General features: G+C 43.3%; 1 long non-coding RNA gene across 1 annotated transcript; it reads left to right on the top strand.

The window, feature by feature from the left end:
* The first annotated feature begins 6,759 nt into the window (after positions 1 to 6,759).
* On the top strand, positions 6,760 to 12,097 carry LOC112404535 (uncharacterized). Its single transcript, XR_003004115.1, has 3 exons — positions 6,760 to 6,929; positions 10,333 to 10,524; positions 11,632 to 12,097. It is a non-coding gene; the product is annotated as an uncharacterized LOC112404535 (long non-coding RNA).
* The last annotated feature ends 4,109 nt before the right edge of the window (positions 12,098 to 16,206 follow it).

Raw genomic sequence — 16,206 nt, 5'->3', positions numbered from 1 at the left:
TAATTGACATCTTTTCTGTCCATCAAAATTAGGTGGTCACCCCAATGGATCAGCATCGTCTCTGAAGCTATATCCTGAGCAGCACTTAGAAGAGGAGAATTTCCAAGGATGAATCCCGTATTTAATAACCATCACTGCCACCGACATGCTATCACTATTTGCACAGTTTTACCTTTACTATGACACATCTATTTTCTTTACAAACTCAGTGGACAATGGCTTAGCAGAGTGGCATTCTTAGTTCCAATGCCTGCTTAGTGATGTTCTAGGCCAGCGCTTCCCAGTAGAACTTTCTAGGATTCTGTAAGTCTTTTCTACCTGTGCTGTCCAGAATGGTTAACTACTAGCCATATATGGCAATAGCACTTGACAGGTGCCTGATACAACTGAGGAACTGAATTTTAAATTGAATTAAATATAACTGTCATGTGGGGCTATTTGCTACTTTAATGGACAGCACAGCCCTAGACACGACCCACTTAGGACTTGTGCTGTCCAGTGGAAATATAATGAGAACCACATATGTAACTTAAATTCTTCTAGTAGCCACACTAAAAGAAAAAAAAGAAAGAGATAAAATTAATTTCAATAATATATTTTATTTTTATTGACTATTCAAAATACTATCATTTTGGGACTTCCCTGGCAGTCCAGTGGTTAAGAATTCACTTTCTAATGCAGGGGGTGCGGATTTGATCCTTGGTTGGGGAGCTAGGATCCCACATGCCTTGTAGCCAAACAACCAAAACATAAAACGAAACAATATTGTAACAAATTCAATAAAGACTTAAAAAAAAAAGGTTCACATCAAACAATTCTTTAAAAAATAATACTATCATTTCAACATATAATCAGTAAAATGTTAACTAAATATTTACACTCTTTTGTTTCATACTAAACCTTAAAACTTCGGTGTAAATTCAGTGTAAATTTTATAATTACAACATATCTCAATTTGGGCTAGCCATATATATATATTTTTTTCGGTACGCGGGCCTCTCACTGTTGTGGCCTCTCCCGTTGTGGAGCACAGGCTCTGGACGCGCAGGCTCAGTGGCCATGGCTCACGGGCCCAGCCGCTCTGCGGCATGTGGGATCTTCCCGGACCGGGGCACGAACCCGTGTCCCCTGCATCGGCAGGCGGACTCTCAACCACTGCGCCACCAGGGAAGCCCTGGGCTAGCCATATTTCAAGAGTTCAACAGCCACGTGTGGCTAGTGGCTACCATACTGGACAACACAATGCAGATATTGGCGACTCTGAGGCTAACTTTTCTATCTGTAACATGGGCGTGTTTACAGCAACTATAACCCAAAGTATTCTTGTGTTTAACTAGGGATGTTAAAGAATTTTCAACACAAAGTGTTAAACATAAACACCGAACTCGCCATATTTATTTTTACCAAAGTATGCATAGTAATGCAAAATATTTGGTGTTTCCTCTCCTTTCTAAAGATGTTTCTTGTTCTTTTGCTTTATAGTAAATAAATTAATTTCACTGACATGTCAATATTTACTGCTAATTATACAGGAACAATTCTACCATTTGAAGAAATGGAATGTTATTGTGTATCATAGAATTCGTAAGCTCAGTGCCTAATAATTTCCATATCAATAATTTCCATTAGGGCTTCCCTGGTGGCACAGTGGTTGAGAGTCTGCCTGCCAATGCAGGGGACACGGGTTTGTGCCCCGGTCCGGGAAGATTCCACATGCCGCGGAGCGGCTGGGCCCGTGAGCCATGGCCGCTGGGCCTGTGCATCCGGAGCCTGTGCTCTGCAGCCAGAGAGGCCACAACAGTGAGAGGCCTGCATACCGCCAAAAAAAAAAAATTTTCCATTAGTGTAATGGGACACAGTAGAAGCTGCTCCAGGAATAAAAATGTGTAATGAAAAAAGCAATCATTGAGAATCATTTAGCAGCAAAGTAGATAACCAATAAGCCAATGACCTGATCAATGGGTATTAGGTACATTAAATGCAGAAGATGATTCGAAAGTGTCCATTAGCAGAAATTCTAACAAATAAATTACAAAAAAATAATCAATACAGGTAGCTGACAATGTAACCTATAACAGTGGATCCGGAAGCAATGTCAAAGATTTGCATTGCTCACACTTGAATGCCTTTTCAAGTTGTACATTGCAAGCTACACTTCCTCTCCCCATCTTAAGCCCCCTCTTTAATGCTTTTTCTAAATCAGCTTGTTGTGTCATCCTTACCATGTAGTAATGAAAAATGGATAAAGACAGTCATGTGGATTTTCTGTCTCTTCAGAACACACCTTACTGAAACATACTCAATATATGCTAATGACTCTGGAGGCAAAAGCTATGGTGGTACAGCCTTTGCTTTTGAAGGCAGAGGGAACTTGAGAGGGAGGTAGCATGAGGGGTGGACTGGGGGGACCAGTTATAAACACTGGATGGATGCCTTTTAAACTTGGACAGGAAAATCATTTTGCTATGATTGTCCAGAATGTCAGCCTGGCTCCTGACTGTGTTCTTGGAGGGACAGTAGTCTTGAGGAGGATCTTATTTCGCTGCCCAGGGACTGAACTTAGACGCCAGTCCAGCAGGGGCTAGAGGCTAGAAGCAAAATTCCCTGATTCTTACCCCGTTTGAAAGCAAAAATGTTTCAAGGAGGAAAAAAAACCACAAACGAGATACAAAGTTTATTATTAGAGACACAGCACAACATATGGGAGAGCACACAGGGAAACAGTTTATTTATTTAAGTCAGAAGCAGGGCAGAAATACACACCCAGAGTGGAGTGTGGGCTCCTGAATGAGGAGCGCAGTAAAGAGGTGATTTAAATCACTTATACAGGACAGTCCTTCCGGGTCTTTCTTTATATTTGGCAGATTATCTTGTTTCTTTTTTTTTACACCTGACTGGTCCTAGGACCCTCCCCAAGATGCGTGCGCAACTTTTTGCTAAGATGGATCCCACCACAGAGGCCTGTGGGTGCATGTCCACAGGTATTATGGGGTGCCCTCCCTTTTAGACGCCCAAGAGCCTTCCCGCGCATGTGCAGACAGGGAAGTTTTCCCTGACTTAAGGAGTGGGCCCCTTATCTATTTACTTGAGCAGAGCTCAGCTTCTGACACTAGCTTTGTCCTTGGAGTGTCTGGGTGAGAACAGAGTTTCAATTTTACTCCACTGGACAAACATCGGCTGTCCAGACCAAGAGCCCATCTATCTCCTACCTCAACTGCAGAAAGGGAAGCAAAATACAATTCCTGTGGCCTTGTACTCTGCCAGACTGATCGGAATCATTCCTTCCACTTTACAACAGTTTACGTAGTTTGATTTTGTATGTCCGATAAGCATTTACACATTACAAAGTTAGCTGACTGGGAGAAGACAGGATACTGATACAGCTATTACATATTATTTAAATGGTACGATGCTTTCGTTTGTTTCTCTGGCAGAAGCAAGATTTTGCTTTGCTTAGGAAAACAAGCAGGAGTGGGCTATGAGCCATACTCACTTGTGAAAGATGTGCCCTGCCTTCAAGGAGCTTGAGCCCAGGATAAGGCAGGGATCCCACGTCTTTTCTCTCTTCACTCTTCACCGTGTGGCTGGAAAGGAAGCAGAGGGCTGTCGTTTATCGAACACTTACTTTGTATCAGGCATCATGCTAAGTACAGATTACTAATCGCTGCTAGGGATGAGAAAAGTGCATCATTGTGAACACAGAGGGGAGAAAACCCTCTGCCCACCCCAAGAGCAAAATCCTAGAAGCCCAAGATTCCAGGAGAAAATGTCAGCAGGGCCCTTTGATATTTTTTGTACATAACGAGGAAGTTAACCTAAAAGTGGTAAGGTGGGGCTGTTGTTTGCCCTTTTTAATGCTAAAGAGATAGTACTGGTGTTACTGGGTGCCAGGATTAAGCCACTTCAAGTGAGATCAGTAAAATCTAGAAACACCATCCTCTCAAAGCAGCAAATAGTATCAGGTGTCGAGAGGTACAATCTGAATACTTCTTTGGGGTAAGTTCTGGAAAAGGGAAAGAACCCTTTAGTTATGCATGTAAAAGTAAACAACACATCCACTGTTTTAAGAGAAACTATGAGATAATTATTATTATAAAGGTGATGTTAAAGTATAGTATTTTTAAACTCATGACTCATACAAATATAAAATGAACACATGTCAAAGATTCTATTCGACTCATTCATTAATTAAGGAACCAGTAAGATGATACAATGAGTTCAGGGGAGAATTCAAAAAGCAGATACATACATGTAGAGGTTGATATAAATCTGTTTAATAGATGCAAAACTGGCTCTACGGAGGGTGGTAGGGGCAATTTTCAAAATCTATTTGCATGTTGTGGTAGGAAGAATTTTGAGCTGTCTGCCCCCTGGTGTATACATCCTGTATAATCCCCTCCCCTTGAGTATGGGCAGGACTGTGAATATGACGGCTTTCTTCTCATGATTAGGTTACATTAGATGACAAAGGTGAAGTGAAGGGATTTTTGCAGGTGTAATTAAATCTTTGGGACTCTGATTTAATCAAAAAGGAGATTAGCCTGAGTGGGTCTGACCTAATCAAGTGAACCCTTAAAAGATACCAGACCCTTCCTGAAGGAAGAGATTTGAAGCATGAAGATTCTGCTGGCTTTTGAGAGGCAAACTGCCAAGCAGTGGAGGGCACATGACAGGAAATGGCAGGCAGCCTCTAGAATCTGAGAACTGACAGCCAGCAAGAAAGCTGGACCGCAGATGTATAACTGCAAGATGAATTCTGGCAGCCACCAGTAACCTTGGAAGAGGCACCCAAGCCCCAGAAGAGACCGGGTCACGACCTTGATGTCAGCCTGCTGTGACCTTGGGCAGAAGACCCAGCTAACATGCCTGGACTCCTGACCCACAGAAAATACAAGATAATAAATTTATGTTACAGTAAGTTGTCAAATTTGTGGTAGTCTGCTACGGAGCAAGAGAAACTTCTTACATATGTCTACAGAAAAGAATTATTTGCATTGGTACCGATTAGCTACCACTTACAAAGCTGTAAGACAGCTCAAGGCAATGAAAGGTACAGAGACCCCACAGAATCAAATAACCTGGAAGATAATACCTTGATTTTTATTGAAGGTACCCAGTAATCCATTTGGTCCCTACTATGAGAAATGTTTCATTTGGTAAATTGCCTGTTTCACAGGCAATATTGCTTGATTTTGTTTTTTATTTGAAGAAAACCTTTCTTCCCTCCTGAAGAGATTTAGACTACACTTTAATTTGTTTTTCTGGGCATATGAGGGGGTGAGGAGTGGCCAAGCTACTGGGAATTACAGAGTGGAGACCCAAGAAGGCTGCAGAAAGCACCAGCAGGTCTGAGCTCCCTCACGCACTAGTCATGGCTGAGAAAATGGAACTGGGCAAAACCCAACCTGGGCTGTGAGGCTGATATTCTGTGTGAAGTAAAAGTCAAGGCTGATTCCATCCAGTCACATCCATTTATTCACTCAATAAACAAATCCAGTGCCGACCTGATTCTAGACAGAGATGCACTGGTGAACAAACACCGTCAAGTCCCCAGTCTCACGGGGTTTACATTCCAGAGGAGGGAAAATAACTCAGATTTGGGGATCTACACTGAAAAGTTCCAGAATTTGAGAACTATACTGATATTTGACCATTGTGTTCGGCCACGAAGAAACTTCTGAGGTTAAAGGTTGAGCTCATACCTCTGTGGGAAGAGTTTCAGAGAAAGTTCAGTCGTTAATCATCCTGGTAAGAGTCAGATCCAAGTACAGAGAATGAGGCGAGGATACTGGGTTCTTAGACCGGCCTGAGGCTGGACACACAGGCGCCCACTCTGACAACGGCGCCCAGACTCCCAAAGAAATGCAGACTTAATAAGGAATTGCCCTCGTGCTGAGGTCAGCCCTTGGCTGCCACACAGAGGTTGCCCTGTGCCCTGCATAAAGAAATATAGAAAAGACAATAATAAATTAATGTTCTGTTAAGCTGCCACGTTTATTTCTGTGGTTAGTCATAACGACAGCTAATACATACAAATACTTACACTGAGCTGGTCTTTTTCCTAAGTATTTTACATATAATAACTTACTTAATAGTCACAATAACCCAATGTGGTAGATACTATTATTATTCCCATGTTACAGATGAGGAAATTGAGGCAGAAAAGGGCTAAGTGATTTCTCCAAAGTCCCATAGCTAGTAAGTATGAGAGCTATGATTCATACCCAGACAGTCTGGCACCAGGACCCTAGTTCCTAACCCTCACTAGGCACCATCTTTGCAATAAGGGTTCTCTTCAGCATGGACAGGAGTAGTTCTGCCTTGTCCTTCTATTACCCCAACACTTCAGTATTCTCAATAGCTGTAGTCCATCTTCAGCTGTACCGCAGGAAAAGAAGGAATTTTTATATTTTCTTCCGGCCACAGTGTGGGGGGCTGCTGATTGTACACCAAGTAAATCCAAGAGTTACTTTACCATTCTGGCAAACCCGTCACCTGTTAAAAAATGCTCCTTTCCTCATCCCTGAGCCGCATTTCTACTTTGTTTTTGAAGAAATGAAGTTTCTCCTCCGGGTATTCTGTCTTAGAAATATATACGGCTCATCTCCCCACTAGGACTCACAAGCTCTGTGATGGCGAATCCCTTGCAGCTGCCCACAAACAATAAGTAATACAAAGGATGACTGAGGGTTTCAAGTTTCCTGTTTACAGCCTCCATCCAATGGCGAGCTCTCGGGAGAAATGTAAGGCTGGCAACAAATTAACAAGGGTTCAGTTATTTTACAAGGGAGAACAATGGTTCCTCTGACCACTTTTGATTTATTCCATCTCTGGTTTCCATGGAGCGTCATAAAAGGATCTATGTGTGTGTCAAGAGAGTGGAGAAAGAGAAGTGGCCGGGAGCTAACAGGGGAAGAAGCACCCGCCTGGTGAGTCTCCTCGGAAAGAGAATATCTCCAACACTTAGTATCCAGTGTCTGTGCCGCGGGCTACTTTGCCCGGGTAATGACAATCAGATCAGGCAACACAGCCCTCATTCCAGCAGCCTTTTACTTCCCAGGAGATCTTTGCCCCAGGGTTCCGCTCCCTTTTTAGGCTTATTCTTGTCTCCAACTTCCCCTTTCTATCAGCCCCTTTTATCGCCACTAGTTGGAAAAGCTGTATAAGAAGTTAGACGTGCCTGCCGAGCTCCTCTTGGAGGAAACAGTTAAAGAATTTTCTGGAGCTGACTTGGGAAGTTAGGGGCACCGGTGGCGGGCATCTGTGGCTTTCTGGACACTCAGAATCCACTCCTTCTTTTGACAACTTCACCAGCCCCTTCCCTTTTCAGTCAAGTGATTCTAGAAGGATTAGACCCAGGGGTCAGGAATAGAGCATGTGATTTAGGCCTAAGCCAATCAGAGCATTGTATTTCCTTGGCTGCCAATGATTGGCTCATTGATAATATGACTTAATTAGCGCCAATTAGAGAGGCAACGAGACTTTCCCTGGGAATTCTGGGAAGGAGATTCTCGGTCTATCCTCGCTGGACTTGAATGAGAGGTGTGAGATTGAACACCTGGTAAGCATCTTCCTCGCTGTAGCGAGCGCATGTCTGGAAATACTATCAAGTCGGGAAAAGAATGAGACGCTGGACCTTGAGGACAGTGCTGGAGCCCCGGAATCAGTCTATCTCTGAAGCAAGTCCTGTTTCCAGCCTCTCGATTACGTGATTCAGTGAATTTTATTTGGGCTCCTACTGTGTCGGGCTGGATTTTGTTGGTTGCAGCTGAAAGAGTTGTCTCTCTCCCACTAGGGGAAGTTGAGAGGAGGCGCCAAGAATGAGAGCTGCGAGGCGGGGAGTGGGGGCAGATCACAGCCCTTCAGCCGGGAAAGAAATTCTCACCTGAGGGTATTTGTCCCTTCACATTTATCATGAGAAGGCAGAAGCTGCAAAATATGTTTGTAGAGCCATTAACCTTTCCATTCCTTTCCATGTAACACTTGATGTTTCTATGGGCAAAAAATCTGTCCAGTTTATTATTCAAGTGATTTAAGTGCTTTAAAGTGAAGGCAGATATGGGTTGAATTCTCAAAAAGTCATCCATGTCGTTTCGTTGGTCACCATGCCTTTTAAGGGTTTATGTTACCATCTCATTTACACCATCTATTTAGCTCAGGGATGGTATACAAAGACGTTTGGCCAGGGGGACCCAGAATCACCTGGATCCTGTCTTGGCTACCGACCCCATTCTCTGCAGCGCCCCATGCAGGCAATTAGCAGCACTTTATTTTTACAGAGAGCTTTGGTCCCAAGCCCTAGTGCAAAGTCAGGAAGGGAGGATGGAACCCATGTTCTTTCTCCTCATTGTTCAATCCCAATTCTCAGATATTCTCAGTTTGGATAGTCTCTGGCACTTGTTGACATGTGTTGAATCAGGTGTTTTGTCGTTGTGGTTTGGTTTGGTTTTGATTTTCGGTTTTTGACATAACGTCAGAGAAGGAAAAGAGCATTGTGTCACCTTTGCCCAGAATATTTGCCCAGTTTCTGCCCAATTCCTATGTCAACAAAATTCAACTGAGTAAATTTTAAAGATCTTATTGGCTTTAGTCAGTCATTTGGGAATTGGTCAGCATCCAGTCTAGCAGCTGGAAAGGTGCTCCAATGCATTATACCAGGCGAGAGATTTTTTATAGACCAAAGTGAGCAGGGGCAAGGAGGTTATACTGGGCATTTACTGATTGGTTAAAGCAGGGTTGCTTTCCTTACATGGAGCAAAAGGAAGCCTCGGAGAAGGTAACTTGTGTCAGGTAACTTCTGTTGAGCGGGAAAGCCCTGATTGGTTGACCTCAGTCTTCCTATTCTGGGAGAATGGAGCCTCGAAACTCAGTTAAGTTTTGGTTCGCTGATGTGGGGCTTAGCATGAGCGACTCGATCTTGGGCTTCACCTGGCTACTTTAACACCTGTCAGGCCGAGTCAAGAACTCTGAATCTGCTCCCAGGTGGAAGGATGAATGTGTATCCAAGCAGAGAGAAAGTAGAGGGGTGGGGAGAGGGGAATGTAGGGCTGCCCTGCCATCCTGGCTGCAAGGAAGAGTGAGAAAAAGAGACTACTATGTTACATGTGCTAGAACCTTATTCCCACTGAAATGTCACCTTTAGAAAATGTCAGCCAATAAGTGTCTTGGAAGCAATCAGATAGATACTTTCCTTATCAGAGGAGAAGAAGGCAAGAGGTAAAAAGAGAATTTCTGAAAACTTGTTCTTAATAGTTACCATTATTGTATTAGTTAGGATAATGCTGGCTACAATAGCAAATCATCTCCAGAATTTCAGTGGCCTAACATAATAAAAGTTTATTTCTTGTTCATATAACAATCTAAAGTGGATACTTCTCACTGACAGACTGCTTTCCTATACTTAGTGATTTAAGAACCCATGTTCTTTCCATCGTAAGGCTCCACTTTAAGGCAATAGTTTTCAACTTTTCACTGCACTTTTTAATTACCTGATGAGCTTCAAAAATGCTGATACATGCGTCCCCCACCCCAGAAGACTCTGATTTTATTGGTTTAAATAGCAGCTTGGGCATCAAAATGTTTAAAATACCTCTCAGAGGAGTATAAAGTGCAATCAGGATTGCACTAGGGCGTTGCTCTAGGGCAGTGGTTTCCAGTGCATGGTCCCCAGACTGGCAGCATCAGCAACATTTGGGACTTATAAGACTTGCGTATTCTCAGATCCCAACCAGGTCTGCTAAATAAGAACTCTAAGGATGGGGCCCAGCAGCCTGTGTTTTAACAGCCTTCCAGTTGATCCTGATGTATGATCAAGTTTGAGAATCACTGCCCTTCAGCCCCAAAGTTCTCTGCATCCAGGTGGAAGGGAAAAGAGGGAGCTAGAAGGAACACCCCTGCTTCTTCACTGCCTCCCAGTCTCTTGAGCCCAGCTCAAGGCAGAGAGGACTTGGAAATGGGACCCTAACTGGGCAGCCTGTGTCTGCCACAATCATACACTCTTATCTGCACTGTCCCTGAATTCCACACCGATTCAGGACTGAAGGAAAATGAAAGGCAATTCTAAGTTCTAGGTGTAACACAGATGGCCAGGGCTCCCAGGTACTAGGAGTGTGAGACTAAACAAAAATTTGTAGGAAGACACAGGTAAAGTATGTATGTTGATGTAGATTAGAATGGGTTCATTTACATAGAAAAATTAACACAAAAATTGCACAAAGTTATAAGCAAATTTATATCATGCCTTGTAATAGTAATTTTTCACTTAAGTAATTTTCTTAAGTTTTCGTTTTGACTGGATCTCTCACCTTCTACCCACTTCCTTTCCCTCAACAGCTCAATAGCAGCTCTGAGGCAGAGATGGAAGATTGTGGATCTGCTGGGACGAGGTTATCTCAGAAGCCAAACCAGAAAGAATATCCCAACCCAGGACTCCACTATGCGATAATGGAGGGAACAGAGACCTTAAAGTCAGGCAGTTTGGGGTTCATGTCCTCGCTTTGCCACTTCTTTCCTGTGTAGCTTCAGGTGAGACACAACCTCTCTGGGCTTCAGTTTCATTTTCTCTGAAAGACATAAAAAGTTCTGGCTTGTAGAATTATTGGAACGACCATATGAAATAACAGGTAAAAGTACTTTAAAAATCTTAGCTGTTTTAATCCCCATTTTGGTTGCCTTGTAATGACAGAAAGAAATCAGGCCATTCTTATCCTTGACAAGCCACATACAGGAGAAACAGATAAGATGCTTTGAGATTGTCTGAGGGTGGCTGAGTACAGCCCATTCTTATTAAAGGTACTTATAGTGAGAAACCATTCAGGTCAGGCCTGCCTTTCCAGTCTGCCTCATTGGCAAGGTGGTGGGCCCCGGGCTCTGTCTCTTATGTGTTCCTTGTGGTTTCTATCTGCTCTGGCTTTGGTGGTTTGTTTCATTCATACTAGATGCCAAGGGGACAATATGGTCCAGGGAGCTGAGGAACAGACTGGATATCTGGGGACTTTGTGACACTTCAAAAAGTGACTCAGCCAGTGGTACAGAGAAAAGAGAACACATCATCCATTTGAGGGCAGAGGCAACTCTGGCCATCTGAACGCTTGAAATTTATACCAGCCTCTTGAAACTAAGGCTGATTTGCACTCCATGATTCTTTAGAGTTCAAGTGGCCAAGGAGGGTTTAGGGAAGGGACTTACAATTTTGTGTGTCTAAAATAAAATGGATAGATTCTAGATGCTTTCAATTCCACATCTCAGAGTCAGTTCAGAGCTCATAACAATACAATGACAAATGTAATAAACTCGTATACGTATAGTGCTTTCCAATTTACAGACCATTTCATACACTGTAAGAAAGCTGATTCTATCTCCTGGGGGCACGTACGTTATCACACTTATGTGTCTTTGGTGGCATGGAATACAAACCCACTCAGGGTACCAGTTGCATGTGTGAGAGTCAGACGGCATCACTGTGCCTTTCTAAGTACTACAGCCCTGAATCAAAGTAGTGTTTTTCTCCCCAGTCTTGCCTGAAGCTGAGGCTTGGCAATCAAGTCTTGCTGCCAGGTTTACAACATGGTTGGGATGGTGTGAGCGCTACAGAATTCACTTGAAAGGTAATCCACATTCCCTCTCTTGCAGCTGCCCTTAAATTTACAAGGAAACATTCCTTCTAGGAGTCTCTGGATACTGGAATAAGATTGTCACACACCATTAACACAGTCCAATTCTGCAACCTCACTGATTGGAAAACCTGATTCAATATTGCAAGCTTGTTTTTGGCAACTGCACCAGCATCTTCCCAAAATATATTAGATGGTCTGAGATGGGCCCAGGGAGGCTGTCGACAGATATCTTGAGATGGATCTTATTCCACTGACATAGCTGAAGAATGTCCCGCGGGAAATGTCTTCACGGGCCTGGAGGCTGACAGAACAAGATGGAAACCCTTCAAGAGAATTGCCAACAAAGAGACTGAAAATGGGCACTACCTTCTGGAGGTAATTTGGCAGTATGTATTGAGCCTTAAAACATTCATACCCTTTGGGCTTCCCTGGTGGTGCAGTGGTTAAGAATCCGCCTGCCCATGCGGGGGACACGGGTTTGATCCCTGGTCTGGGAAGATCCCACATGCCGCGGAGCAACTAAGCCTGTGCGCCACAGCTACTTAGAGCCCGTGAGCCACAGCTGCTGAAGCCCGCACGCCCAGAGCCCGTGCTCCGCAACGCGGGAGGCCACTGCAGTGGGAGGCCCGCGCACCGCAACGAAGAGTAGCCCCCGCTCAATACAGCTAGAGAAGAGCCCACACGCAGCAACAAAGACCCAACTCAGCCAAAAATAAATAAATTTATTAAAAAATTCATACCCTTTGACCCTGTATTTGTCTTCTCAAGTTCTGGCTGAAAGTGCTGCTGAGCTGTGTGCACAGAGATTTGTGTATAGAGACTTTCACGGCAGCATTAAACATACAGAAAATCTGCTTATCCAAAACAATTTAACCCCTCCCTCTTTCTATAGCATAAATACCTCTGTAGGCTTAAAATAAGGGCTATAAAACTAACCCCTGGATTGCACCAATTTAGCAGATTTCTTTTTGAAATCTACTGACTGTTCTTTAAGAACATCTAATTTAAATGTAACTCAATCCACTGGAGAGACAGAATAAGGGATTAAAAAAAAAAAAACAGTGGATGGAAAATCTCTTAAGCATTAGGAAGCAGCAACAGTAGTAAAAATATTTCTGTGATGGATGCAAATATGAAATTGAGGATGACAGTACCACACGAGAGACTGTGGCTAAGACACTGACTTCGTGTCCGTGATGACAGTGACCTCAAAGGAAATTTAGGAAAGTATGAAAATTCAGTATTTAAAACTCAAAATCAGAACTGATTCAGAAAACAAATCTACTGCCTTCTAAAAACAATGCCAAACCTGCAGTTGTTTTAATGAGACCTGCCTCACACAATTCAAATCAAAATATTACTTTCATCAGAGAATTATTTGCATTCTTCCATAAAATAGCACAGGAAATATGTTACAAAATTACTTGCCAAGGTCAAGAAAACTCATAATCTTGACAAGAGGGGGGAAAAAAGAATAATCATGCCTCTGTCTACACTGGTAGCTCTCAACTGGGGGGCATTTTGCCCCTTGGGGAACATTTGGCAACGTCTGAAGGCATTTTTGGTTGTCACAACTGGGGGCAGTGCGGTCGGGAGAATGCTATTGGCATCTAGTGGGTAGAGGCCAGAAATGCTGCTCAACATCCTACAGTGCACAAGACAGCAAAGCACTGTATGGCCCAAGATGTCAGTAGTGCCAAAGCTGAGAAACCCTGGTCTAGATAGTGACAAATGATGTGGGAAGAAACGACCAAATACAGATCCCCTACGTTCTGTTCTCTATTGGGGGTGGGGAGGTTGATAGTGGGGGAAGGGCTAAGGGAGGGACTCGCTTCTCCTCCAGTTCCACCTGTGCAGGGCCTGAGGCCAAGGGAAGGATGGCTCCCAACTCCTGATGGCTGAGGCCTCAGTGCATCTTCCATTAGGACTAAATGAAAATATTTAAATCCGGTAAAATCTTGATTTTACTGGAATTTGTATAGGCAAAGCCCCCAGTTTTGCAGACTTTTTTTTTTCTTCTTCTACAAGGAAAAAGGAGCAAAATACTTGGAAGAAGCTTATTCAAGGAACTTCAAAAACATGACCTGGGGTCAAGTACAAATTCTACCCAATCTCCTGTTTTGTTTTGTGGACAATGGGAATTGGGGTCCAGAATGTTTAGCCTGAGGTCCAGGCTGACCCTCGACTATCAGAGAAGCATTAAATCACATTCACAGTGAGCTGTGCTTCTTAGAGCAGGAAATGCAACTCACACCTTTCAGTAAGATTTCAACATCAAGCGTTGATGGGGAAAGGATTTTCTGGGTAACTCCGGGATAACCTGGAATCTCCCATCCCCTGGACATTTTGACTAACTGGAGTTTTCCTGTGGTTTACATTCCCCAAGATGTTCTTGACATTGGCAAGATTTACAGGAAAAGCTACCGACAGTATTACAAACTCCAATCCAAATCTTCCCTTTCTACCTTTTATGTCTGTAATGTTGGAATGCATCAAAATAAGCATGTGACATTTCTCCATAATGAAGAAAACCAAGTCAGCTGCTTTGTTTTTTAAATCTGAATAAAACGAAGAAAACAGTCACTAGGTTGAGGAAAGTTAACTGGCCTACAGAACAGCAGCAGGAGAGGATAAATATTTGGTTCCGATCTGCAGCATATTCCAGATGGGCAGCTTTATGTGTCCGTGACAATTTTGAGACTGGAAGGTTTGATCTAAACATCTGCATGATTGTCTTGCTAGGAACAAGCCACACTGAAATGTACAGTTTTGCCTGATTCTCCCTAATCTCGTTCTGACAGCTTCCCATACAAGCTGGGAACAGGGGGGACTAACTCTTCTCCAACATTATTGCTAATTGGCAGCAGCAAGACAGCCTGTGAGTTCCAGTATGTGAAAGATAGGGGAAAACAAAAACAAAGCCCAGCCCTAAAACTCCAATCAGCTTTAATTAGTCAAGAAAAATCAACAGCTTAAGAATGTACACCTACTGTGATAGTCAGAGCCACATGGTTACAAAGTCTTTCTAGGTCCAGGTAAGGCTCCTGCACCTGTCACTTACCTTCTCTGGCTTTTGGGTTTTCCGCCTTTATAAATAAGGTGCTAAAAATTCTTGTCCTCTGTTTCTCCCAGATGTGGGAATGATTAATTTAGAAAAATGCAGAAATATCTTAATAGACCTGGTGCTAGGCGGTCATCCTCCCTGTGTCTCTTTCCTGGAATATACAAATGATTTGATATTAGGATGGTAAATATTCATAATAACCAGAGTCAAAAGTCCATTAATCAGAATTACCTAATGGGACATCCAATCAAGGCACATTTTTTTTTTCTCCTGTATGACAGCGTGAGATAGTGAAAACATCATTAGCTGTGGTTCTCCTCACATCAGGGTTTAAAATCTTCCTCCCCTTAGCAAAATCAATCAGCTTCTCTGAACCTCTGTTTCCTCATTTGTAGAATGGCTTTACAGTGATTGCGGCAGAGTATGTGGTGAGGATGGAGTAAACAATGTGTGGAGAGCAGACTGCTGGAGCTCAGTATGTGTGAGTCCCATTACCTGCCTCTCCGGCCCACAGCACTGCATGCACCACTTGCACTTGACTGTCGTCCTTCCTGCGAAGTGTTTTGTTTGAATACTTCCTTAGGGAAAAGAATTAAAGCTTTAGAAACTGAACCAATAGTTAGGATGGACTTCAAACAAAGGAAACTTTTGTAGCAACTTCTGGGGTGAACTTATGACAGGTATGACTCATTTTCTTCTGTTTTCTGCACACAGAACTCTGACTAATGAGAACTGAAGTCCTTAATGATGACCCTAAAAGGCCACAGAATCCTCAGTCACCCTGGAAAAGGACGCTGTGCTCTCATGTATGGGTTAGGACTCTTCAGCTGCAAGGAATGTAAGCTACTTCAAGCTAGCTTGGATCTGGATTTGGGTGTGTGTTGCGGGGGGTGGATTTCAAGGGGACTTACAGAGCCAAAATGTGTGTCTATGTCTCTCTGTATATCTATTTCATTTTTACCGTCCCAAACATCAGCTTTTCACATCCCGAATGACACACAGACAGCTGCCCGACAATTCTGGAAATTTTGTGTTACAGGCCCAACCATTTGAAGATACTGATGCAATCAGATGGTGCCCCCATTCCAGATTCCCAGGGAAGAGAAGCTGATTGGTCCAGCTGGTGTCCACTGTACACACTTCAGCTCCAATCATCTATGACCAAGGAGGCAACAGCCCATTGTACAGACGTGGATGCTGAGGTTTACTCCTGCCCTCCTGAGGATGGGGATAAAGGAGGAGGTCTCAGAGGGCAGGAGAAGAGGAGTGTCACCATGTAGAGGCACCAAAGATGTCATCCCACTTTACATAGTAGAGAAAAAAGGGGATTAATATTTCAGAATAATTTTCAATAACCAAGGTCACAATCTAAAAGGTTTTCTGCACATACCACGGTTAAGCCAAAAATTCAACTTAGTTAAACATATTTTGCTCTGCATCCCAATTGTTGCAGACACAGATGGTTGCCCACCTAACAGCCTGTTCCCCTTTCTGCTTAACTGGCAGGATCCCACATATATTTGGGTG

This window comes from Neophocaena asiaeorientalis, unplaced genomic scaffold (genome assembly GCF_003031525.2).
Source record: "Neophocaena asiaeorientalis asiaeorientalis breed wild unplaced genomic scaffold, Neophocaena_asiaeorientalis_V1.1 scaffold196, whole genome shotgun sequence".
NCBI classification, from domain to species: domain Eukaryota; kingdom Metazoa; phylum Chordata; class Mammalia; order Artiodactyla; family Phocoenidae; genus Neophocaena; species Neophocaena asiaeorientalis.
This window is presented reverse-complemented; position numbering and strand designations above follow the sequence as displayed.